The sequence below is a fragment of the Bombina bombina genome, chromosome 5 (genome assembly GCF_027579735.1).
Source record: "Bombina bombina isolate aBomBom1 chromosome 5, aBomBom1.pri, whole genome shotgun sequence".
NCBI classification, from domain to species: Eukaryota; Metazoa; Chordata; class Amphibia; order Anura; family Bombinatoridae; genus Bombina; species Bombina bombina.
In genome coordinates, this window is record NC_069503.1 from 57,041,895 (window position 1) to 57,069,776 (window position 27,882).

General features: G+C 39.8%; 1 pseudogene; it reads left to right on the top strand.

Annotated features, from left to right (window-relative positions):
* The first annotated feature begins 5,701 nt into the window (after window positions 1–5,701).
* Window positions 5,702–26,962, top strand: LOC128659835 (gastrula zinc finger protein XlCGF26.1-like; annotated as a pseudogene).
* Window positions 26,963–27,882: the final 920 nt, after the last annotated feature.

Sequence of the window (27,882 nt, forward strand, 5' to 3'; positions counted from 1 at the left end):
AAACAACTTGTGCAATTATGGCATAAATGGTTGTAAGTGCTTCTCTGGGATCCCCTTTGTTCAGAAATAGCAGACTTATATGGCTTTGGTGTTGCTTTTTGGTAATTAGAAGGCTGCTAAATGCCACTGCGCGCCACACGTGTTTTATGCCCAGCAGTGAAGGGGTTAATTAGGGAGCATGTAGGGAGCTTGTAGAGTTAATTTTAGCTTTAGTGTAGTGTAGTAGACAACCCAAAGTATTGATCTAGGCCCATTTTGGTAAATTTAATGCCACCATTTCACCGCCAAATGCGATCAAATTTAAAAAAAACTTAATTTTTTTCGCAATTTTAGGTTTCTCACTGAAATTATTTACAAACAGCTTGTGCAATTATGGCACAAATGGTTGTAAATGCTTCTCTGGTATCCCCTTTGTTCAGAAATAGCAGACATATATGGCTTTGGCAATGCTTTTTGGTAATTAGAAGGCTGCTAAATGCCGCTGCACATCACACGTGTATTATGGCTAGCAGTGAAGGGGTTAATTAGGGATCTTGTAGGGAGCTTGCAGGGTTAATTTTAGCTTTAGTGTAGAGATCAGCCTCCCACCTGACACATCAGACCCACTGATCCCTCCCAAACAGCTCTCTTCCCTCCCCCACCCCACAATTGTCTGCCAGTACTAAAATAAAAGGTATTTTTTTTTCCTTTTTTTTTTTTTGGAGCATATTTACATATGCTGCTGTGTAGGATCCCTCTTAGCCCCAAACCTCCCTGATCCCCCCCCAAACAGCTCTCTAACCCTCCCCCTCTACATTATTGGGAGCCATCTTGGGTACTGGCAGCTGTCTGCCAGTACCCAGTTTACAAAAAAAATGTATATTTTTTATTTTTTCCCCACTTTTCTGTAGTGTAGCTTCCCCCCCCAAGACAAAACCCCCACCCCCTCCCAGATCCCTTCGATTAACATATTTATCCCCCCTCTCTCCCTCTAAATAGAAACCACTGTTCCATAGTGTAATGGTTCCCACCCGCTCCCCGTGCACGCGCCCGCCCGCCTCCCCTGTGCACGCGCCCGCATCCGTGTGCGCCCCCCAGCAATCCCGCCCACGATCCCGCCCACCGGTAAGCCATCGATCGCCGCCCACCCGCCTCCCACGTCTGCTCCCACGTCTGCTCCCACCCACCAACGATCGCGGCATCGATGTCCGGTGCAGAGAGGGCCACAGAGTGGCTCTCTCTGCATCGGATGGGGAAAAATGTTATTGCAGTGATGCCTCGATATCGAGGCATCACTACAATAACCGGAAAGTGGCTGGAAACGATCAGGATCGCTTCCAGCCGCTTTCAACCCCAACGTCGTACAGGGTACGTCGCTGGTCTTTAAAGACCAGTTTGTGCAAGACGTACCCTGTACGACGCGTGTCGTTAAGGGGTTAAATAAAATAATACACTTTCTAAAAACCTAAACAAAATTACATTTTATAAACAAAACCATCTTATATTGCAATAAACAGATGGCATAATTTTGAGTAACTGATATTTTAAATGGGTTAAAATCCTGTGAGCCACTCATTTATAAGTGGATATATACAGGGCGTGAACCCCATCATACAACAGACGTTATCAGCCTGGCCCAACGCTTTTTATGGCAAACAAATTGGTGACAACCTTGTCACTTCATATATTTTGTAATCGCCCCAAAAAAGAAAAAAGAAAACCCCTATTTGGCACACACTTAAACACATAGGTAGATCCACAGAAAAGGAGCAAAAAAATAAATAAATCTTAACTTTTACTGTCAAATCGTTGAGGCTCTAAGAAAGCCCAGGTGAAACGTGCGTTAGGCGTTCGCCTGTCTGTGAGTAATCTGGACATGGTTATACTTTATTTGTGTGCTCTCTGTGATTGATATACAGGTAATTCTGGCCATTCCTTAGTCACTGCAAGCCGTAAATTTTGCACAATAACTGTAAGCAGCTGCCTACCAAGAGATCGTCTGATCAGCCCCACCCTTCACCCACCTATGTGGGTAGCACCAAATCATAGTCAGTAGTTTATTAGGGATCTTTTTCTATCTCTGGGGACATCTTACAATGGGCCTCTGACAGTGTTGGAATCTGCTTAATTTTGCAAACTTAGAGCCTCAACGATTATTGTCTTATTTTGAAATAGACAACTGTAGTGTGTTTAATCCAGATGCTCCAAAATTTGTAGTTTAATATTTGACAGTAAAAGTTGTTTTATTTTTTTGGTTCCCTGTCTGCGGATCTACCTATGTGTTTAAGTGTGTGCCAAATAGTGGTTTTCTTTTTCTTTTGGATTACACTGTATACCAACCACTAGGGCACACCCTGCACTCCCCTAAGGAATATGAGTGTATGGGTAATAGATGGAACCATAATTTGATGAATAAGGCAGTTCTATATCTATCTAATTGATATACAGTTCATATATTTGACCTTCTACTAAAAAGGAATCAGATATTTTAAAAGGGTAAAAATCCTTTGGGCCCTCATTACTGTGTGGATATATACAAGGAGTGAGCCCCTTCATAGGATAGACATATTTTCAGCCTGGCCCAAAGCTTTTTGTAGCAAACAAACTTGTGCCAACGTGGTCATCTCATACATTTACCTTTTCTGAATAAGTAACTGGTATTTTGAAAGGGTAAAATACTTTTGGCCACTCATTTATGTGTGGATATATACAGAACGTGAGCCCCATCATAGGAGAGACATGTTCTCAGCCTGGCCCAACGCTATGTATGACAAATAAACTGGTGCCAACCTTGCCACTTTATATATTTTACCTTTACTAAGTAAGTAAATAGTATTTTAAAACTGTTAAAATCCTTTGGGCCACTGATTTCTGTGTGGTTATATAGGGCGTGAGCCCCTTTGTACAATCCAAGTGTTTTCAGACTGTCCCAAAGATTTATATGGCAAAGAAACCCTTTAAATAGCAGTAACTTATTTAGAAAAGGTAAAATATGTGATTTGACAAGGTCGGCACCAGTTTGTTTGTCATAAAAAGCATTGGGCCAGGCTGAGAACATGTCTGTGCTATAAAGGGGCTCATGCCCTGTATATATCCACACAGAAATGAGTGGCCCACAGGATTTTAACCCTTTTAAAATACCACTTATTCAGAAAAGGTAAAATATATGAAGTGGCAAGGTTGTCACCAATTTGTTTGCCATAAAGAGCGTTGGGCCAGGCTGGCATGTCTGTCCTATGAAGGGTTCATGCCTTGTATATTTCACACATAAATGAGTGGCCCAAAGTATTTTAACCCTTTTATAATGACCAGTTACATATTCAGAAATGTAAAATGTATGAGATGGCAAGTTTGGCACAAGCTTGTTTGCTATAAACATCATTGGGCCAGGCTAAAAACATGCTTATCCTATGAAGGGCGTCACGCCGTGTATGTATCCACACAAAAAATCATGGGCCAAAGGATTTTAACCCTTTTAAATTACCAGTTACTTATTCAGAAAAGTTAAAATATATGAGATGGCAAGTTTGGCACAAGTTTGTTTGCTATAAAAAGCATTGGGCCAGGCTGAACATATGTCTATTCTAAAAATGGTGTTAAAGCCCTGTATATATCTACACAGAAATGAGTGACCCAAAGAATTTTAACCTTTTTAAAATACCAATTACTTATTCAGAAAAGGTAAAATATATGAAGTGGCAAGGTTGGCACCAATTTGTTTGCAATAAAGGGAGCTGGGCCAGGCTGATAGCATGTCTATTCTATAATAGGTCACGCCTTGTGTATAGATACACACATAAAGGAGTGGCGCAAAGAATTATATTCTTTTTTAAATACCAATGACTTATTTAGAAAAGGTTAAATATATAAAGTGGTAAGGTTGGCACCAATTTGTTTGCCATAAAGAGCGTTGGACAAGGCTGATAACGTCTGTCCCATGAAGAGGCTCACGCCTTGTATATTCCACACATAAATGAGTGGCGCAAAGGATTTTAACCCTTTTATAATATCAGTTACTTATTAGAAACAATCAAAATTATGCCATGATTGCCATCTGTTTATTGCAATATAAGTTGTTGTTCTTTTATAAAATGTAAGTTTGTTTAGGTTTTTGGAAAGTGTATTATTTTATTTAAAATAAAAATAATGCTAGATATCTTTATTTTGCAAATTGTAATCAGTTGCAGGATAAGTAGCTGATAAAATAAGAATCCAACTTCAGATTTGTACATTTTTCAGCTTTCTTGTCATTCACAGTGGTTACCTTATAAGTGACAGTCACAGTAGTTACCTTATAAGTGACAGTCACAGTGGTTACATTATAAGTGACAGTCACAGTGGTTACCTTATAAATGACAGTCACAGTAGTTACCTTATAAGTGACAGTCACAGTGGTTACATTATAAGTGACAGTCACAGTGGTTACCTTATAAATGACAGTCACAGTAGTTACCTTATAAGTGACAGTCACAGTGGTTACATTATAAGTGACAGTCACAGTGGTTACCTTATAAATGACAGTCACAGTAGTTACCTTATAAGTGACAGTCACAGTGGTTACATTATAAATGACAGTCACAGGGTTACCTTATAAATGTCAGTCACAGTGGTTACCTTATAAGTGACAGTCACAGTGGTTACCTTATAAATGACAGTCACAGTGGTTACCTTATAAATGTCAGTCACAGTGGTTACCTTATAAGTGACAGTCACAGTGGTTACCTTATAAATAACAGTCACAGTGGTTAACTTATAAATGACAGTCACAGTGATTACCTTATAAGTGACAGTCACAGTGGTTACCTTATAAATAACAGTCACAGTGGTTAACTTATAAATGACAGTCACAGTGATTACCTTATAAGTGACAGTCACAGTGGTTACCTTATAAATAACAGTCACAGTGGTTAACTTATAAATGACAGTCACAGTGATTACCTTATAAGTGACAGTCACAGTGGTTACCTTATAAATAACAGTCACAGTGGTTAACTTATAAATGTCAGTCACAGTGGTTACCTTATAAGTGACAGTCACAGTGGTTACCTTATAAATAACAGTCACAGTGGTTACCTTATAAATGACAGTCACAGTAGTTACCTTATAAATGACAATCAGCATAAACCACTGTGAGTGAACATTAAAGGGACACTGAACCCAAAATGTTTCTTTCATGATTCACATAGAGCATGCAATTTTAAGCAACTTTCTAATTTACTCCTATTATCAAATTTTCTTCATTCTCATGGTATGTTTATTTGAAAAGCAAGAATGTAAGTTTAGATGCCGGCCCATTTTTGGTGAACAACCTGAGTTGTCCTTGCTGATTGGACAGCACCAATAAACAAGTGCTGTCCATGGTACTGAACCAAAAATTTGCTGTCTCCTTAGCTTAGATGCCTTCTTTTTCAAATAAAGATAGCAAGAGAACAAAGAAAATTTGATAATAGGGTGTAAATTAGAAATTTGCTTAAAATTTCATGCTCTATGTGAATCATGAAAGAAAATGTTTGGGTTCAGTGTCCCTTTAAGATCAAGAAAGCTGCAAAATGTTTTGTTTTCATAATGATTGTCTATAGGTTGTTTGTTACATTAAAGTTGATAAAAAAAAAAAAAAGCTTTGTGTGGAGGTCACATGTTTCCTGTCTAGCGTGGAGCTCCAGTCTGCAGCTAGACACCGAGTCCTTTGTATTTTCTTTTCTTTTTGGCTTCTGCTTAACATGTGACTTCTCAGCATGTATTCTGGGAGATGTAGTTCAGTATCGAGCAGACCTTTGTTCCCCTCCCATTTACTTCCTTTGCAGCTGCTGCTGGGTGAGTGAGTCAGGCTATCTGTATTGTGTGATAAAAAATAAAAAATGTAATGCTTGTTATTCATCTACTTGTGCCAGGCAATGGTATACTAAGTGCTGTTTCTCTCTGTGCTAGTGAAGGGTTAATACACACTGTGCTGCTCTCTGTGCTAGTGAAGGGTTAATACACACTGTGTACCTATCTGTTCTAGTGAAGGGTTAATACCCACTACATATTTCTGTGCTAGTGAAGGGGTTAATGTACACTGTTCTATCTGTGCTACTGAAGGGTTAATGCATACTGTGCTGCTCTCTGCTAATGAAGGGGTTAATACATACTGTGCTGTTCTCTGTACTAGTGAAGGGTTAATACACTCTGTGCTGCTCTCTGTGGTAGGGAAGGGTTAATACACTCTGTGCTAATGAAAGGTTAATACACATTGTGCTGCTCTCTGTGGTAGGGAAGGGTTAATACACACTGTGCTGCTCTCTGTGCTAGTGAAGGGTTAATACACACTGTGCTGCTCTCTGTGCTAGTGAAGGGTTAATATACACTGTGCTGCTCTCTGTGCTAGTGAAGGGTTAATACACACTGTGCTGCTCTTTGTGCTAGTGAAGGGTTAATATACACTGTGCTGCTCTGTGTGCTAGTGAAGGGTTAATACACACTGTGCTGCTCTTTGTGCTAGTGAAGGGTTAATATACACTGTGCTGCTCTGTGTGCTAGTGAAGGGTTAATACACACCGTGCTGCTCTCTGTGCTAGTGAAGGGGTTAATGAACTCTGGAAGGGTTAATACACTCTGTGCTACTCTTTGTGATATTCAAGAGTTGATTCACAAAGTGTTGCTTTCTGTGCTAGTAAAGAGAGCTAATATACACTGTAATGCTCTCTGTGCCAGTGAATGGTTAATACACACTGTGCTGCTCTCTGTGCTAGTGAAGGATTAATAGACACTGTGCTGCTCTCTGTGCTAGTGAAGGGTTAATCGACACTGTGCTGCTCTCTGTGCTAGTGAAGGGTTAATGCACACTGTGCTGCTCTCTGTGCTAGTGAAGGGTTAATGCACACTGTGCTGCTCTCTGTGCTAGTGAAGGGTTAATACACACTGTGCTGCTTTCTGTGCTAGTGAAGGATTAATACATACTGTGCTGCTCTCTGTGTTAGTGAAGGGTTAATACACACTGTGCTGCTCTCTGTGCTAGTGAAGGGTTAATACACACTGTGCAGCGCTCTGTGCAAGTGAAGGGTTAATAGACACTGTGCTGCTCTCTGTGTTAGTGAAGGGTTAATAGACACTGTGCTGCTCTCTGTGCTAGTGAAGGGTTAATACACACTGTGCAGCTCTCTGTGCTATTGAAGGGTTAATACACACTGTGCTGCTCTCTGTGCTAGTGAATGGTTGATATGCACTTTGATTCTTCTGCTTATAATTTCAGTTTTTTTCATTATTAAGATTAAAACTTTTGATTTGGGTTGTGGATCAATTTTTCAGCGGAATTGGCTGTCTTTATTTTTATCCCTCCCTCTCTAGTGACTCTTGCATGGATTTCTACATCTTGGGTATTTTCTATCCCATACGTCACTAGCTCATGGACTCTTGCCAATTACATGAAAGAAGACATAATTTATGTAAGAATTTACCTGATAAATTAATTTATTTCATATTGGCAAGAGTCCATGAGACCCACCCTTTTTATGGTGGTTATGATTTTTTTGTATAAAGCACAATTATTCCAATTCCTTGTTGATGCTTTCACTCCTTTCTTATCACCCGACTTCTTAGCTATTCATTAAACTGAATTGTGGGTGTGGTGGGGGTGTATTTATAGGCATTTTGAGGTTTGGGAAACTTTGCCCCTCTTGGTAGGAATGTATATCCCATATGTCACTAGCTCATGGACCTTGCTAATATGAAAGAAATTAATTTATAAGGTAAATTCTTACATAAATTATGCTTTCAGGCGTGATTGTTCCAGTTCCTCTAAAGGAACTGGGTTTGAGGTTCTATTCAAATCTATTCATTGTACCAAAGACAGAAAACTCTTTCAGGCCAGTTCTGGATCTGAAACTTCTAAATCATTTTGTAAGAGTCCCAACTTTCAAGATGGTGACTATAAGGACTATTTTGCCTTTTTTTCAGCAAGGGCATTTTATGTCCACAATAGACTTACAGGATGCTTATCTTCATATTCTGATTCATCCAGACCATTATCGGTTTCTGAGATTCTTTTTTCTAGACAAGCATTACCAGTTTTCCAGTCTTCCATTTGGCCTAGCGATGGCTTCAAGAATCTTTTCCAAGGTACTCGGTGCCCTTCTATCTGTAATCAGAGAGCAGGCTATTGCATCCTTATTTGGATGATATCTTGGTACTAGCTCAGTCTTTTCATTTAGCAGAATCTCACATGAAACAACTTGTGTGGTTTCTTCAAAAGCATGGTTGGAGGATCAATTTACAAAAAAGTTTTTTGATTCCTCTAACAAGGGTCTCGATCGTTCTCTTTAGTGGCTATGTGCATGGAGGTTTTAGGTCTTATGACTGCAGCATCGGACGCAATCCCCTTTGCTCATTTTCATATGAGACCTCTGCAGCTTTGCATGCTGAAACAGTGGTGCAGGGATTATACTCGTATATCACAGTTGATATACTTAGATCCCAACATTCAATGCTCTCTGTCTTGGTGGATGGACAATCATCGTATTGTTCGAGGGGCCTCTTTTGCTTGCCCTTAATGGACTGTGATCTCAACGGAAGCAAGTCTTACAGGTTGGGGAGCTGTCTGGGGATCTCTGACAGCACAATGGGTTTGGAAACCTCAGGAGGCGAGGTTACCAATCAATATATTAGAACGTGCAATTTTCAGAGCTCTTCAGACTTGGCCTCTATTAAAGAGAGAACTTTTCATTCGTTTTCAGACAGACAATATCAACAGTGGCATATGTCAATCATCAGGGAGGGACTTGCAGTGCTTTAGCAATGAAAGAAGTATCTCGGATACTTTTTTGGGCGGAGTCCAACTCTTGTCTAATTTCTGCAACTCATATTCCAGGTGTAGACAATTGGGAAGCGGATTATCTCAGTCATCAGACTTTTCATCCGGGGAAGTGGTCTCTTCATCCAGATGTGTTTCATCAGATTGTACAGATGTGTGGTCTTCCGGAAATAGATCTGATGGCCTCTTGTTTAAACAAGAAACTTCCCAGATATCTTTCCAGATCCAAAGATCTTCAGGCTGAGATGGTGGATGCTTTAGCAGTTCCTTGGTTTTACGAACCTGCTTACATTTTTCCACCTCTAATTCTTCTTCCAAGGGTGATTTCAAAGATCATATTGGAACAATCTCATGTGTTTCTGGTAGCACCAGCATGGCCTCACAGGTTCTGGCGTGCGGATCTTGTCTGGATGTCCAGTTGCCAGCCTTGGCCACTTCCTTTCAGGCCAGACCTTCTGTCTCAAGGGACACTTTTCCATAAGGATCTCAAATCTCTAAACTTGATGGTATGGAAATTGAACGCTTAGTTCTTAGTCATAGAGATTTCTCTGACACAGTGATCAGCACTATGTTACAGGCTCGTAAGTCTGTTTCGAGAGAGATTTATTATCGGGTTTGGAAAACCTATATTTCATGGTGTTCCTCTCATAATTTTTCTTGGCATTATTTCAGAATTCCTTGTATTTTACAGTTTCTTCAAGATGGTTTGGATAAAGGTTTGTCTGCAAATACTTTGAAGGGACAAATTTCTGGTCTTTCTGTTTTGTTTCATCGAAAGATTGCTAGACTTCCTGATATTCACTGTTTTGTTCAGGCTTGGTTCGTATCAAACCTGTTATTAAGTCTTTTTCTCCTCCTTGGAGTCTTAATTTGGTTTTTAGGGATTTTGCAGGCTCCTCCTTTTGAACCTATGCATTCTTTGGATATTAAACTACTTTCTTGAAAAGTGTTATTTCTTTTGGCTATCTCTTCTGCTAGAAGAGTTTCTGAATTTTCTGGTCTTTCTTGTGAATCTTCTACAGACTTTGTTTAAATTTTTGCCTAAGGTTGTGAATTCTAACAACATTAGTAGATAAATTGTTGTTCCTTCTTTGTGTCCTAATCTTAAGAATTCTCTTGAGAGATCTCTACATTCTTTAGATGTAGTTAGAGCTTTGAAATACTATGTTGAGGCTAATAAGAATTTTAGGAAGACTTCTAGTCTATTTGTTGTTTTCGTTGGTTCTAGGAAAGGTCAGAAAGCCTCTGCCATATCCTTGGCATCTTGGTTGAAACTTTTGATTCACAAAGCTTATTTGGAGGCGGGGCAGTCTCCGTGGGGCAGTCTCCTCAGTTGCCACTTCTTGGGCTTTTAAGAATGGAGCTTCAGTTGATCAAATTTGCAAAGCAGCAACTTGGTCTTTGCATACTTTTACAACATTTTACCATTTTAATGTGTTTGCTTTTTCAGAAGCAGTCATTGGTAGAAAAGTTCTTAAGGCAGCTGTCTCAGTTTGATTCTTCTACTTATGTTTTAAGTTTTTTGAATTTTAAGAAAAATTAATTATTATTTTGGTTTAATTTTCTCAGCAGAATTAGCTGTTTTTATTTTTTCCCTCCCTTTCTAGTGACGACTCCGTGGTTTCCCACATCTTGGGTATTATATCCCATACGTCACTAGCTCATGGACTCTTGCCAATTACATAAAAAATAAAACATAATTTATGTAAGAACTTGCCTGATAAATTAAAGGGACACTGAACCCAATTTTTTTTCTTTCATGATTCAGATAGAGCATGGAATTTTAAGCAACTTTCTAATTACTCCTATTATCAATTTTTCTTCGTTCTCTTGGTATCTTTATTTGAAAAAGAAGGCATCTAAGCTTTTTTTTTGGTTCAGAACATTTTTATTGGTGGATGAATTTATCCACCAATCATCAAGGACAACCCAGGTTGTTCACCAAAAATGGGCCAGCATCTAAACTTACATTCTTGCATTTCAAATAAAGATACCAAGAGAATAAAGAAAATTTGATAATAGGAGTAAATTAGAAAGTTGCTTAAAATTTCATGCTCTATCTGAATCACAAAAGAAAAAATTTGGGTACAGTGTCCCTTTAATTTCTTTCATATTGGCAAGAATCCATAAGACCCACCCCTTTTTTATGGTGGTTATGATTTTTTTAGCGTAAAAGCACATTATTTTTCCAGTTCCTCTTTTTATATGCTTTTTTACTCCTTTTTACACCTCACTACTTGGCTATGCGTTAAACTGAAGTGTGTGGTGGGAGGTGCATTTATAGGCATTTTGAGGTTTGGGAAACTTTGCCCCTTCTGGTAGGAATGTATATCCCATTCGTCACTAGCTCATGGACTCTTGCCAATATGAAAGAAATGAATTTATCAGGTAAATTCTTACATAAATTATTTTTTAATCATGTTTGCTATGTGATCCGACCTGCTTATGTGCCGTGTTACTTAGGCTCTTGGCTAGGAACATAACGACCTTGGAAGTGACGCAGCCTTTTTTTCTGGACCACTCAGTGCACCTGGTGACCTGGCATGGTCACGTTTTGACTCTCCATTTCCGTGTTCCTGATCATGTGGCGATGGAAAATTTCTGGTCCGCTGGTGTCTGGGTCCTAGGAGGTGGTGATTGCCCCAGCCATTGTGGGTGTCAGGTGCCATTTACTTTTCCTATTTGGTCCGTTTTTTGTATTCAATATCCCAGTTATGGAGAATTCTGATAATAGTGGAGATGAACATCTCTTGTGAGGAATACGATTTGGCCTGGGTCATACATGCCCTTCAGTTATGTTCAGAATGCCGTTTTAGAGTGCTCAATTCCTCGGGATCGGGGATTCAAGAAGCCGCTGAGCCATTCGTCTCTGAGGGTCCTGTCCCCCGAGTGGCTAGTTCCCTACTACCTACTCTTACTACACATGCAGGTAACCCAGATTTTGCTTATTCACTGGAAGGTGGTTTCCCCCCCCCCCCCCCCCCGAGGTTATGGCACATTTTATGGCCAATAATGTCCATTATTATGGTGCTGATGCATCTGCAGCTACCAGAAGTGTGCTTACGATATTGTACATGTTCTGTTGACACGGGCTCTTCAGGCATGGGATGTCCTGCTCAGCTCTGGGGGAACGACTATCCCTGAGGCATCATGGAGTCAACCTTCGGGGTCAGGGTCGTCTGCTGCTCTGGTGAGGGTATGCCTTGCCTTTCGTTATAGACTGGCACTCCTTCGTGTCCTACTGAGACACATTCTGGCGTTGTTGGAGGATTCCATCCTTAACGGATATGGGAATTCTCAGTCTTCTACTTCGAATGACTCGCAGAATTGGCTATATGAGGATCACGTAATCTTTTTATAGCTTTGTTTAGTGAGTATCTTTTCCAGTCCTGAGCTGGAAGAACATGATCTCGTTCCTGCAGGTGTGTTTGTTCTTCTTGGGCGATAACCTACGGGTTGCCTTATTTTTATTTTAATCTGGTTAGGGTGATTTTTTATTTTGAGCTCATGTTATGTTTTCCTTCAGGAATTTTTCGGACATAGATGCTCGCAATTGTATATCACTCTGTTTTACTTCTACGGAAGTTTGTTTGTGTGAGGACATGTTAGTCCTATGTTTGTCTGCTGTTTAGTCTCCATTTCTGGGGGTAACTAATTGCGGCCTTGACAGTATCGACCTTGTGTTTCAGGCTGGTCCTGATTGGTTTCGGATCCTTCTGTATTGATGTCTATTGCAGACAACTGTCACCTATCTGCCTGGCTGGTCCGGTTGAGGTGCACTATTATTTGTATTTTTTCCTTATTTTTTATTTTGATAGGTTCAGCTAAGCTTTCTGAGAGGACCTGAGGGTCTGCAAGGCATGGGGGATTGATTCAGTCCTTGTTATCCTTTTTAGCTGGTCACCTGGGACTCAGTGGAGTTCCGCTGCAACACACTCTGTTGTTTCCGTCATTTCATCGGAATTTAGAGTGTTTCCCTCCCCGTTTGGGTTGGAAGTTTAGAGGACTCAGGGCCTCCTTGCCGCTGGTTCCTGGCAGTTCTTGCCTTTAGGGGCTCCTTGGACTTGTTCCTTTTGCAGTTCTTTTCCTTCGGGTTAAGATTTCTGGACCTTGTCCGTTTCTCCTTAGCGGTTTTGACCTCCTTTATAGGGAGGGCCGTGTGGCTTTTCCTACTTCAGGAGTTTGTTTTTTCAAAATCAGGGAGGTTAGGTTGTGAGGTCTCCTTCCCCGAGCTTTGCTTAGGGGTTTTTCTGCCGGGGTTGGTATGCTTTGCATTCTTTTTCCTTGGGTATGGTCCACTGGTTGCATACTCTGTGGGGATATGGAGTCTAGCCTTTTGTCCTACTCGTTCTTTGGGTACTTTGTCCTCAATGTTATCCCTTGGATTCTAGAGTCTTGGCGTGCCTCTGTTGTGCCCTAGCTTTTTTTTGGAGTGTTGGACTTTTGTAAAGGAGGTTCTCTTCTCTTTGGGTGGAATTTCTGAGTGAGTCTTGTCCCCGTGTTACGAGTTAGTCCTGTTATTCCCCTGTGAGGTCTGATTTTTCAGAGGGCATATTTGTGTTCCCTAGGGTGTGGTTTGTTTTAAACAATTCTGGGGCTCAGGCCTATAGTTGTTTGGGATCTTTCTGAAGGTCCAGAATTTTATGATCCTGTGGCTGCTCGGGGCTAAGGAATGGCTTGCTAAGTCTGCTAGCAGCTTGGCCAGGTTCTGGGCGCTCTCGGCTATCCTACTTATGGTTTGCCTTGTCATTTGAACGATGTATATTTTCTTTTGTGGGGAGTTCTTTCAGTGCTCTTAAGGACTTCTGGATGATTTTCATTCTGCTTTTCATTTTCATCAGACTTGACTAATGCCTTGTGAGCATGTACTCTGTTCTTATAGGTGTCCTTCCCTTTGGGGGGGGTTGTTTTTCCTTCTTATGAAGGGGGGTTCCTCTCTCTGTAGGGTTGTTGTCCTTTCCTGTGTGCAGGAAGTTGGAACAGGTATTTTTAGCCTGTAAGGATGAGCAGTTTGCTTTTCTGGGGCTTGTGCTGTTCCTTCTATGGAGACTGGAAACTCTATGTTGAGACTGTCAGTTCTAATGGGTTTTCATAGGAATCTTCAACATTTGTGATGTTCATCTTCTATTGGGCTATCTTTTGACAGTACTTATTTTGGAGATCTGGGGTTAGCACCAGAGTTCTGTTGGGGTGACAGAGTTCACCCCATTCCGTCCTTCCCTAAGGATTGGTATTTGGGGTCCTTTCTGTTCCTTTGTTTTTTTCAGACCTGCCTGTTGCTTGGGCTGTTCTGGTGTGGAGCAGGATCTGAAATATGTGTCCGTCCTCTGGTCTTTTGGTCGGTGAGCCTCCTTGAGGTTCTGTGCTTTCTCTATGTTCATGAATTTTGAGAAGGACCAATGGCTTTCAGACAGCCTGTGGTGTGCCCACTGTTTAGTGGATGTTTAGCAGTCTGACAATAGGGTTTGATATCTCTTTTTTTCAGCTGCTTTTACTTGTTTGCAAGTATTCCTTTCTGAGTCATCCTGGTATGACTGTGGCGTGTGGGTTGTCTCAGTGGTTCGCTTGCCTGTGTTGCTGCATGTGTTCGGTCTCTGAATATTTCGATATTGTGAGTTTTCTGTGACTTAAGAACTCTGTCTTTAGTTGTCTGTTAAGATGTGGTTGCATTTTGTATTTAGGAGATGTTTTCTTCTCGGTTTCTGTTCCCGGTCTTAACCTTGTGGTTTTTGTGTAATCCGGGGTCTTGGAAGCCTGCTGTTTTGGTCTAGTGGTTAGATTAGTGGCTTCACTTCTTGAGGTTGAGAGTTGGCATACCCTCTGTGGGTACTGAGATTCTCGTTACCTGCCTGTTTCTCAAGACTGTTTCGGGTCTTTGTGTGCTTGGCTTGGTTCTCGGAGTTCCCTTTTTTATTTGGAAACGGTTGTACTATGTTTGGGGTCCCTTCGGGGATCCTTAGTTTTCTCTTTTTTGGGGGCTTTCTTTATTTGGGGGTTTGATCCCTTTTTCTAGTAAGGGGTGGATTGTTGGGGACCAACTGCTGGGTTACAGTGTCTCATGGAGGCGGGTTGGCTCAGTCGTGTCCATTTCTGCGGTCTCTAGCTAGGCTTCTGGACTAGCTGCGGGTCAGTGTCCTTAGGGCCTTTTCCCTTTTTTCAAAGTTTTCTTGGCTTCAGATGAATCAGGTTTTTGGGCTAGGGTTTGTAGGCCTGGTGCCCTCAGAATGGGCCACCTTTTGTACCCGTTTTTGCATTCAGTGTCCTCTATAGCTTGGGTATTGTTTTCCCAAAAGTAATGACTGCAGCTGTGAACTCTTTCCATTTATGAAGAAAAACATAAATTTTGCTTACCTGATCATTTTCTTTTCTTCAGATGGAAAGAGTCCACTTCTACTGTTCCTTGTTCCTTGGCAGAATGACTGGGGGATGAGGGAAGTGGGAGGGGTATTTAAACTTTTGGCTGGGGTGTCTTTGCCTCCTCCTGGTGGCCAGGTTCTAATTTCCCAAAAGTAATGAATGCAGCTGTGGACTCTTTCCATCTGAAGAAAAGAAAATTATCAGGTAAGCATAATTGATGTTTTTTAACATTTCTTTCAGGAGAAAATATTGTTTCATATAAATGACAGAAAACAAAGATTATAATATATTTGTAAAGTTGTGATATGGCCCCACTTAAATAGATTTTCTACAATTATGTTGTATAGATCTGTGAAGATTCATATTTAAGAGGCAATTATAACACCCATATAGATAACTGTACTAAATGCTTGTGGTGACTAAACAGCACATATGTAATAACCTAAACAGCTAATCTGTATCACATGAATTGTTATGTGTGCCTTTAATTATACCATACGCACAGTTAATCAGAACCATTATTTATTATTATCTGTCTAAACCATTTAATATTCTTTTTACAGACACGGCCAGTGCACTGAGAGATATCAGGTATTGATGTAACTGAAGTGAATAAGGGAACCTTCTTCCTGAGCACAGACATTGGAGCCTGTTATCAGCATGAATTCATATGTGTTAGGTGAGTAAAATAGATATTATGCTGATTTTAATACCTGGGAAAATAGAATAGATCACTCATTAAACAAATATAAACTATTATATTTATATCTGCATCTTTAAGAACATTTGTGTCAGTGACGTTATAAAGATGGAGCAACCTCCATTGAGCTGAGGAGGAGGGCAAAAAAATACTACTCCCCCCTCTGTCCTTTTAGACAGACCATGTCCAACAACTGCCTGACCTGGTTCTGTACTCAAAACACCTGCAACTCCATCTTCCCCTGCCCTGACCTCGCTCATGGAACACCCATAACTACACTTATGCCTACCTTGTTCCCATGTGTGGAACACCCACAACTCCCCCAGTGTTCCCCACCCCAGAACCACCACTGATTTGTGTGCTTAATTTTACAGTGAGTATTATGAAACTAATATCGTTTTTGGCTGTTTATATAAATAGAACAACCACAGCCAAAAGATAAAGATTATCATAAGGTCACTGCTTCTTACCCTCTCAAAACATCTCACACTGATGATTAGTCTGTGATGATTAAGGCATCATGTTCTCACCCAACTGGGTGAGCATGTGCTGGGCAGGGCTGTATGTGCATTTGCTTGTGCAATTTTAAATGAGGATGGTGGATGCCACCTCTCTTGCCCAGAATACAGATGTACTTGTTCCCTGGCTGAGAACATTATCCACATGCACCTTGTTTAATGCGGCCCTGTAACTTGTTTTCATCAGTAATCAGTCATTTAGTTTACTGTGATGTAGTAATGTTTACATTTGATGTTATGCTTTTTAATTTGTTATTTACAGGTAAATACATTTAAAAATACAGAACGGAAGACATTTTTGAGTATAAAAAAATGTTTTTTTATTGAGATGGATTGTATTCAATTTTTTTTTTTAAATTCTTTTTAGTAGAAAAGAGATTGTGCAGAGAATACATCGTTTACATATTGGTACAAAACACAAAAACAAAAGAAATTGTGTTAAAGGCAAATAGAGATTGTATTGCATCTATGGATTTACGGTCTCTTAAAATTTTAAAGTAAAACAAAAATAACTAGGTAATTTCAAGGAACTGTTGTTCAGTCTCAGAGGGAGTAAATCAGGCGTCTATGATATGATTTTGACTTCTTAGTTGAGGACCACACTAGCATTAAGCAATCATATATATTGGGTAGTTGCTGTAAATGATGAGAGTTAAACATTTCTAATATATTCATCCCACATTGCTTGTAACATTGTAAAACTTTCCGTGTTCCCTCTTTTATATACTGAGTATTCCTCCAATTCCAGGAGTTCAGTGACCTTTTCTCGCCACATTGTTAACGTGGGAACCTCTCTAGACTTCCACCTTTTAGCTATAAGAATTTTTACACTGTTGGTAAAAATCCTGAATATAGGGAGGAGTTGTTTGAAAGAGAGAGGAGTGGACTTGTTCAATAACCAAACCAAAGGGTCTGGAGGGATAGTTATTTTAAGGATATGCTCAACTTCCCTTATGATTTGATACCAAAAGTGGTTAAGCCGGGAGCACCACCACCACATGTGGCCCATGCCGCTTCCCACATGTCCGCACCTCCAGCATCTATTACTGAGCTTAGGGTATAAGCGATGAAGCCTGCGGGGGTCCAGTACCAACAATGAAGGATTTTATAATTTGTTTCTAAGATGGAGGAAGAGGTAGATGACTTTTTTGTATTTAAAAATATATTAGACTCTGTTTGAGGTAGGATGATGGTTCCCAATTCTCTTTCCCACATTTCCATAGAGTTTGGTAAGTTACCCGGGGGGGGGGGTGATAATTTTGTAAATGGTAGACAGTGAATGTTTAACTGGGCAAGTTACAAGAAATAATTTCTCCAAATTGGTAGGGGTGCGGACCATATTATTCTGATTTTTGTGAGTAGATATGTAATTGTGTAATCTTCTATATGAGAACCAGTTTCTCACCCATTCAATGCCACGTTCTATCAATTGGTCCTGTGTGCATATTGTTTCATTAATGGTGACGTGGTGGATAAGTGTATCGGGTAACTCCCGGGTAGAAGAGCCCTCGTTAACTAGCGAAAAGATAGTGAAGTCAGGGTTGTGGAGTAGGGAGGTTAGGGGTCCTGGGCTAGAAGAGATGTGTGGGTAATGTATAGAGGCCCAGCTCCATCGGGAGGCTGTTTCTCTTGTAATCGGATTAGTGATGAGCCTTGTCTGGTCGTAAAAGTCTGCCCTCCAGCAAAAATTGTGTAATGGTATACCAGGTCCTAGATAGTTTTCAAGGCGAACCCATCTCCTCTGTGTGTCTCCCACCCTCCAATCTAGCAACCTCTGCATAAATATCGAGGTTCTGTATGCTTCTAAATTAGGTATTCCTAGACCACCATGAGATCTAGACAAGGTTATGGTATGTTTATTAATTCTCGGTGGCTTCCTTTGCCACACAAAGGCGCTAAATAAGTTTTGCATCTGGGGTATATATTTAGGGGGTAGGGGGATAGGTAGCACTTCCATGATGAAGAGGAGTCTCGGGAAGACATTCATTTTTAAAGTATTAATTCGCCCCCACCAGTTTAATTTCTTCGAGCTCCAGGAGGACTAGTCTCTCGTAATTGCTGATTTAATTGGGAGAAAATTAGCTGAAAAGATCTTATCAATTGAGTCAGTTAGAAATATACCTAGATATTTAATGGATGCTTTGCACCATTTAAAGGGGCAGCTTTTTTTTATTGAGTTTATTGAGTCTAGTGGGAGGCATAAGCCCATTATTTCAGATTTGGTCTGATTTATCAGAAAATTTGTTAGGTTGTGAAAAGTAGAGAACTCCGTCAGAAGGGGGGATGGAGTGTTTAGGGTTAGTAACTGTACAAAGGATATCATTGGCGAAAAGGGCTAACTTGTAAATTTCCCGTCCCACCGAAATTCCTGTAATCTCAGGGTTGTTCCTAATCTTGGCGGCTAGGGTTTCAATGAGGAGTGCAAACAGTAAGGGTGAGAGAGGGCAAACTTGGCGCGTTCCATTGTTTATATCGATAGGGGGTGAGAGGGAGCCATTAACTAAAATACGGGCTTTAGGTGATACATATAATGCGAATATTCGTTTTAGGGTGATTGAGCTAAAGCCGAATGCTTCTAGAGCTGCTCTCAGAAAAGACCAGTTGACCCAGTCAAAGGCCTTTTCGGCATCGGTGGATATTATTGCTGAGGGGATTTGTGAGTTTGTGATGTGCCAGATTAAATGTAGATTGCGGACTGTGTTGTCCCTCGCCTTGCGCCCGGGCACAAAGCCCACCCGATCATTATGTATAAGGCAAGGGAGGAACTGGTTTATACGGTTTGTTAGAATTTTCGCAAAAATCTTTAAATCAGTATTAATGAGCGAGATCGGGCGATAGTGTGATATTTGTTCTGGTGATTTACCTGGCTTAGGTATTAGTGATATGTGCGCTCGCAGCGAGGAGGAGGGAAACGCCCCGCCAGAGTCTATGCTCTGATAGTATTTTAGGAGGTATGGTGACAATATTTCTTTAAATTGAATATAATAGGAGTTGCTAAAGCCATCGGGGCCCGGGGCTTTACCCGAGGGGAGAGAGGAGATAGCTTCAATAAGTTCTTCTTCACAAAGTGGGGCATCTAGTGTATCTATTTGTTCCGAGGTTAGCTTCGGGAGATTTAAGTTTGATAGATAGTCTGCTATGTCTGTTGGGGAGGGGTCGGTCGCATCACATCTAGTATTATAAAGGTTGTCGTAGTAGTCCATGAATGCTTTCGTGATGTCAGCAGTGGTCGAGTGTAAGTTACCCAAGGGACCGCGTACGTTCATTATATATTGTTTATTTGTTCGTCTTTTTAATTGTCTGGCCAGTAGTTTTCCCTGCTTGTTGGCTCCTTCATAGTACATCTTTCTGAGAAACAAAGCCTTTTTTTTTCTCTTCAGTATCCAAAAAAATGTGTAACTGATCTCGTTTATGGCTAAGGCTGTCTAATAGTGAGGTATTCGTGGGGTATGTTTTGTGTAGTGTCTGCAGTTTATCTATATCTTCTAATAGGGACTGAAGATAGTGGTTTTGTTGTTTAGTCTTAGCGGCTTTTATTGCAATAAGTTCACCCCTAATCACACATTTGTGAGCGTTACAGATGTTATGTATGTCGGTATCGGGAATGTCATTTCTTTTAAAATAATCAATTAGAGATTTTTGAATCTGGATATAGAGCAAGGCATCTCGAAGGAGAGAATCGTCAAATCTCCAGCAAGAATTGGAGGGTGACGAGGTAGGCCATTTAAGATGGCAGCTGATTTTGGAGTGGTCTGACCAGGTGATAGGGTAGATGTCAGTATGGGTGACGAATGAAAGACTATTTACATCTGTGAAAAAATAATCTATTCTGGTATATAGGTGATGTGGGTTTGAGTAGAATGTATAATGTTTATCACTAGGGTGGTGTAATCGCCATGTGTCATGCAGGGCCAGTTGTGAGAGGGTTGTTTTAATTTGTCTAAGTGTTTTGTTAGGTACCGAGGACGTGCCTGTGGAGCAGTCAAGGGTTGGGTCAAGCGCTAGCCGCTAGGTTGAAGTCACCACCCCCTGGATGTTTCGAAAAGTATTTTATTCAGCTGGAGAAAGAAGGGTAAAGGGTTAACGTTAGGGGCATAGATGTTTGCAAGCATTACTAACTTGTGAAATAGGTACCCTACTACTATAATGTACCTGCCTTCTTTGTCTTTGTGTGTCGAAATTATGCGGAATGGCAATCTACTGTTCACTAATATCCCAACCCCATTGTGTTTGGTAGTTTGTGAAGAGAGGAAAACCTCTCCGAATTTCTTAAGGCCAGCCTTAGGTTCAAATACCCTCTTAAAGTGGGTCTCTTGAATGAACAATATATCCGCTTTTATTTTTTTATATTCCCGTAGTGCTAGGGATCTTTTAAATGGGCTGTTAAATCCTTTTACATTGTGGGAGATTAACTTTATATTTTTCTCACGTGTGGTCTCCATATTGGGAAGTAGGTATAGATTAGTGGACAGCTGTAATGACAACAAAAACAGAGGCGCCACATGTGTAGATCAATGAGGACCAACAATATCCAAATGAAACAAGCTACAGGATACTCACAAACGTGAAGGCACTCAATTGTGCCTATAGGAACAGGATGGTATTTTCACAGCAAACCAGCTGGCTGTACAATGGAATCCCCGTCGTGATATCCTATGGTTCTTGTTGTCCCAACCGTAACCCTTGCCTGGGTCACTTTCAGCAGAAAGGAACTGGAGTGAAGAGGGGAGAAAGGCTAAACAGCCCTTAGGTTACTTGCAAGTGAAATGCCACACTAACACCAGGCTTGTATAAAAATTAAAACAAGTATTTTATTGTGCAAAAATAAAAAATACTATCAGTGCATCAAAATACAGCTGGGTGTGTTTAAAAGGCAAATCTCCTTGTATGTACAGAGATAATAACGACGCGTTTCTCAGGGATAACCCTGTTTCCTCAGGCTTGTATCTATAGATTAGTGTAGTAGGAGGTCCGTCTGAAGTCATAACTCCGTCTGAGATCTGAACAAAATAAAACAGTAAGTATAAATCAACCAGAAACAAAGCATTGCAGAGAAATTCTGAACAACAATAAAATATGGTAGATACATTGTGTGTAATTAGTGTACGAAACATACTAACATACACCTTACAATATATATATTTATTGGTCTAGACATTTGGAGGAGCCCTTGGATTGTTACTAGGAGGGGGAGGGGAAAGGTAATGGGATGGAGTAAAAGACACGGGTTTGTATCTTCTATAAGCTTAGGTCTAAGGGTATTGCTCACATTAATTAGGTACCTATACCAACCTCCCCAACCCGGAGCAGAACAACCTTAAAATAGCTGCATTGTACTTTGTTAAATACATTCCTATTCTCTTCGGAAAAACATTTAAAAAAAAAAAAAACTGACAACGTGTTTAAAACAAAATTCTAATTTAACTCTGTACAGTACGTTACCACATCAGGTATTGCACAACTTCCTTGTATAGGCAGAGTCCTTGTAGTAAGTAACAGTCTGAAAGAGCCATATGGCTGCGGCCGGAAGATTAACTATATAGGGTTTACTGGTGGGTTTTCACATCCCACTTCAGTCAAGATAGATAAGTACATTTTCTAAAGTTCAGGAGTGATCTTATCTCATTGTGGCGGTGCACCATCTTCGGGACGCTGTGAATTTGTTCTTCTCCGTTTTGGCAGAACCCTTTGCCATTGAGCAAGCCCCCTCGCACATTGGTCTCTTGCGTGCGAGGGGGCTTGCTCTGTAGACGTGGAAGGAATATTAAAGACTGCATCAGATGGCGGTGCAAACTTAATGTTGAGAGATCTGGAAAGATGGTCAATCATGAATGATTACCAAGCTAAACGGAAATCCCCAGCGGTATTTGATACGATGCTCTTGCAGCGTGTTCGTAATAAATTTGATTTCTTTCCGTCTTTGGATCGTGTATGGGCTGAGATCTTGATAAATTTGTAAGGTATGGCCCTCATATGAGATAGACTGTTGAGACCGTGCCGAATGCCAGATGTTATCTTTAGCAGTAAAACGAAGGAATCTGACAATGACATCACGTGGGGGCAAAGGGGGTTTAGGCAGTGGCCGCAGAGCCCTATGTGCCCTGTCCAGATCTTCAGATAGAATAGTTGGTAAGTTTGGAGAGAGATGTTGAAATAGGCCTTTTAGATAGTCTTTAAGCAGGTCTGGAAGGATAGACTCTGGGATCCCGCAGATGCGCAAATTATTTCTGCGCCCGCGATTGTCAAGGTCTTCAACCTTATTTTGCAGGGACTGGACCATAGAGTCCTGGATAGAAAGTTGCTGAGTATTTGAACTAACAAGATTATTTAAAGTCTCTTGGCCCTCCTCCAAGCATTCAATTCTGTTACCCATCTCATTTAGATCTTTTTTCAGGTCTCTTAATTCCTCCTTGATAAATACTTTTAGTGAGTCAAGGTCTGATTTTGAAGGCAAAGATGCCAATCTAGCTTGTATGGCCTGTAATTGATCTTGTTGGTTTTGTGAGAATGGGATAGAACTGGGTACACATGGTATCTCATCTGTCTCCATGCCTGCAGTAGTAGCTGCCTATGTCGTCTGAAAAAAGGAAGAGACTGAGGGGGTCTGCTGTTGGGCTTTTGTGGGCTTTTCAGGCTTCTGCCCCTTTTTAGAGGCCATTGTATTGCCTTGAGATGTGCCTGTGAATTAGGGAAAAGCCCTGCGGCTTTATAATCTTAATGAAAAAGCTGAGAGTTCAAAGCAAATCCCAAATCTCTATTTTGTTGTAAGAAAGGGCTTTATATGCAGCTTGTAAGTTCTTCAAGTGCGTGGGAAAGTTTTATCAAACTGCGCTATCAGGGGCTTGTAAGCTATTCTTGGTTAACACTTTTCAGAGCTTCTAGGTAATGATCCCAACTTATCACACAAACTTCGGGTTCACTGCTGTTACGGCCCCGCTAAAAACTTGCGCCCTACCCTGGGCTGTTAAGAAACTGAGCAAATACCTCGTGGGTGTTGCGGCCTGTACCCAGGCCCTGCATGGAGTGCTGTAGGTTGCGGCCTTCAAAGGAGCGGGTGGCCCGGTGGTCACTGCAATTGCCGTGTCTGCGGGGTAAGCTTACGTCGACCTCCAGTCGATAGCGCTGTGTGAGCTCTGGGGAAATCACCCGCTGTTTGAGAGGAGCAGGTCCCTGCAAGTCCAAGATGGCGGCGTATCGGGAGTTGATAAAAGAACCCGATCGGTGGCCGCAAAGGATCCGGGGTCAGCTAGTTAGCAAGGTAGTCTGTGCAGGTAGCGGGGCTCCTCCGGTTCTCCAAAATGTCAATTAGGCTGTGTCTGAACCATTTATGGAGCAAAGAGAGAGCGGGTCGACACGGAGCTGTGTCAAAATGCGGCCATGTTCCAGCACGGCGTAACTCCGCCCCCTGTATTCAATTTTTTTTAATTGAATAAAAAATAATTGCATACATAAAGCAAAATGAAAGCAATACATTAAATATTTACAGCATATCTCTTTAGTGTTGTACATTAGTGTTCGTATTCCTCATTTTTAATCCCCTATTTAGCGATATAGGTCTCTCTTGGACCCTTTATGTTGTTTTAGACAGAGACCAGGGGTTAGTGTTGAACATAAAGAAACTTAAATAGATACACAAAAGAAAATTGCAGAATCCAAAACTGGGTGCACTTTCAATAATTAACTCATAGAAATGAACATCTAACTTTTGTCATTATATAAAAGGATCATATAATCCATCAAAGGTCTGACGTGGTATTCTTACATATTTATCCTCACCAAATTATCATGTATAGTTGTACATTGTTCAAGTAAATTTTTTTATATGCCTTATAAGAGTTAGGAATATATAAGTAGTTTTGCATGAGATTATATTATAAAGAATAAACAGTCGTATTTCTCTTTATGCCATTTCTTTTTATGTAGACAAACACGTGAATAGTTCATTTCCATCCTTCACTACAGAAAGCATCAGAATGATACCGCAAACTCCAATAGTCTTAGACACCAATGACTATTCACAAACATTGGGGATATCACAGCAGATATTTAAAGAAGATGGCGAATTGGCAGGAACTGGGCAGCAATCATTGTGTACAGAGAGTAATTTAGTCATCAAACAAGAGGACAACATTTATGAGTTATCTAGTGAAATTATTATCCCTGAGGATAAACCACACACATTTACTCCGTTTTCAAAACATATTAAAGAAGGGAAAAGTCTACAGTCTAACCAAATGATTCATACAAAGGAGAAACATTTCAAATCTACAGAATGTGAGAAAAGCTTTAGATGGAAGTCTAATCTACTAGAACCCCACAAAATTCACACAGGTGAGAAACCACACACATGTCCTGAGTGCGGCAAATGTTTTAAACGAATGGCTCATCTGAAAGCGCACGAAAGGATTCACACAGGAGAAAAGCCATTCACATGTGTAGAGTGTGGAAAAAGCTTTACACAAAAGAGTGATCTGAAGACTCATGAAAGGATTCACACAGGAGAAAAGTCTTACACATGTACAGAGTGTGGAAAAAGTTTTATAAAAATGAAATTTCTGAAAACTCATGAAATGATTCACACAGGAGAAAAGCCGTTCACATGTACAGAGTGTGGAAAATGTTTTACAGAAAAGAGTAAATTGAAAACTCATGAAAGGATTCACACAGGAGAAAAGCCTTACACATGTACAGAGTGTGGAAAAAGTTTTACACAAATGAGTAGTCTGAAATATCATAAAATGAGTCAGATAGGGGAAAGGCCGTTCACATGTACAGAGTGTGGAAAAAGTTTTATACTAAAGAGTAATCTGAAAAAGCATGAAAGGATTCACACAGGGGAAATGCCTTTCACATGTACAGAGTGTGGAAAATGTTTTACAGAAAAGAGTACTATGAAAAAACATGAAAGGATTCACACAGAAGAAAAGTCGTTCACATGTACAGAATGTGGAAAAAGTTTTACACAAATGGATTGTCTAAAAAAATCATGAAAGGATTCACACAGGAGAAAAGCCTTTCACATGTACAGAGTGTGGAAAAAGTTTTACACAAATGAGTCATCTGAAATATCATGAAAGGAGTCACACAGGGGAAAAGCCTTTTACTTGTAGAGAGTGTGGAAAAAGTTTTACACAAATGAGTAATCTGAAATATCATAAAAGGATTCACACAGGGGAAAAACTTTTCACATGTACAGAGTGTGGAAAAAGTTTTACACAAATGAGTTATCTGAAATATCATAAAAGGATTCACACAGGGGAAAAGCCTTTCACATGTACAGAGTGTGGAAAAAGTTTTACACAAATGAGTAATCTGAAAAAACATGAAAGGATTCACACAGGGGGAAAGCTTTTCACGTGTACAGAGTGTGGAAAATGTTTTACACATAAGACGACTCTGAAAACTCATGAAAGAATTCACAAGGGAAGAAACCTTTCACATGTTTAGAAAGTGGAAAAAAAGGTTTTTATTGAAGTCAGGTATCACAAAACACCAAATATTTACACACAAACTTTATATACACAGTGTACAAACCTTTTTACAATTATCCTAAAGAGGACAAACTCTCTACATAGAAGCATAAAAAAGGATCCTATTGTAAATAATACTTTCTAAATCCCAGTTATAAAAGCCCCAGATTGGAGGTGCTCTCCTGCTGTCCTATGTAACTTTATATATGTGCACCTCAGTTTCTCTCATATCAATGTAATAGAATACAAACACCACACAGGAATATACAAATCTGTCCTCATACTGACCAGTTTACACAGCCATTCACCACCAAAGCACCCCCAGTGTTGTTTATTAATATGCCAGTGTTAGGAGTTGTACGTTTGTTTTACATAGGAGAGGAAATAATTACATTTACAGAATAAAGGAATCTTTATATGAATAGAGTGTTAGAGAATTATATAAACAAGAACATCAGTCTCAAATGATTGACATCTGGGAAATATATTTAATGTGCACATCATGTGGATAAACTTTTTCTTATAGCAATAAATGCTTAGCATTGTACATGTTATATACCAGAGGAATTACTGAGGGGAAACTGATTTTATTTAATGAGACACAATATCAGTAACCAGTACATACGTGATCATAATCAGTATAATTTAAATGGCTACTATAACCTACATGTATACTGGGTATGTGATATGTGTGTCATGTGATCATAATCAGTTTAATTTAAATGGCTACTATAACCTACATGTATTCTGGGTATGTAATATGTGTGTCATGTTCTGTAACTTGATATTATGTCTGTTAGATGTTTTCATGTTAGTTAGTTAGTTAGAAGTCACAAGAACTGATAATAGCACATACTGTATAAAGGTAGCACTCAGTTTATGCCGCGGTTAGGTTCCAGATGGAATCATTGTAAATCAAAACTGTTGTAAATTGAAACCCAGTTTATAATGTAAGTCAAAGGGAAGTGAGGGAGTTAGGTTCCAGGCCCCTCTCAAAATTGTCATAAGTAACACCTAATACATTATTTTTAAAGCTTTGAAATTAAGACGTTAAATGCTAAACAGCATTATAAACCTAATTAAATAATAACAGAACAGACTGTATAATCAAACTAAGTTTTTAATAAACAAAAACATTTTTTTACTTGCATATTTCTGCAAACAGTTCTCTGTATTGTTTGCATGTTAGATAATATTGGATCTGCACCTATTCTATGCATTTCAATCTGGAGTGATTAATAGGCAGTTAGGCATCCTCACCTCAAGCAGCTGGACAGGAAGATAATAGGGAAGTGGCTGCTAGATCTTGTTGCTCGATAGCTAAGGTCTGTTCTTTGTACACAGATTAATTTAAGTCTGCTAAGCTTGCATAACTTTGTTGCAACACAAGCGGACAGCTCCACCTACTGGCTATTTTAATTAGTGCACTGCTTTTCAATGCTTTTCAATAGCAGTCACATGACTGAAAAAAAAGGTTGTTATTCTGAAACGGTGCAAATTGAACTGGCGTAAACCGAGGGCCACCTGTGTGTGTGTATATATATATATATATATATATATATATATATATATATATATATATATATATATAGGGAACATTATATGTCTGATAAATCCCTTTGTAGCAAGAACACAAGTGTTGGGTATATTTATACTATTGTGTGCATATATAATGTAATGCTGCTTTTTACTATATAATGTCAGTATATGTATGAATCAACTATACACGCTTTATGCTGTTATAATATTCTTTACAAAGTAAATCAAAAATATATCTCTAAAATGGACCTTACAATGAATCACCTAAAAATATCACAATAAAATACCAGAATCTTCTATAATTAGCCAATAACTCTAATTCAATGCCCAAATGGATTACAAACTTACTCTGCTTAATTTACCACAATCAGAGATTTAAATAGAATAACCAATTTTGAAATATCTCACAATAGCTGCAAATAACTTAAAGGGACAGTCAAGTCCAAAGAAAACTTTCATGTTTCAAATAGGGCATGTAATTTTAAACAACTTTCTAATTTACTTTTATCACCAATTTTGCTTTGTTCTCTT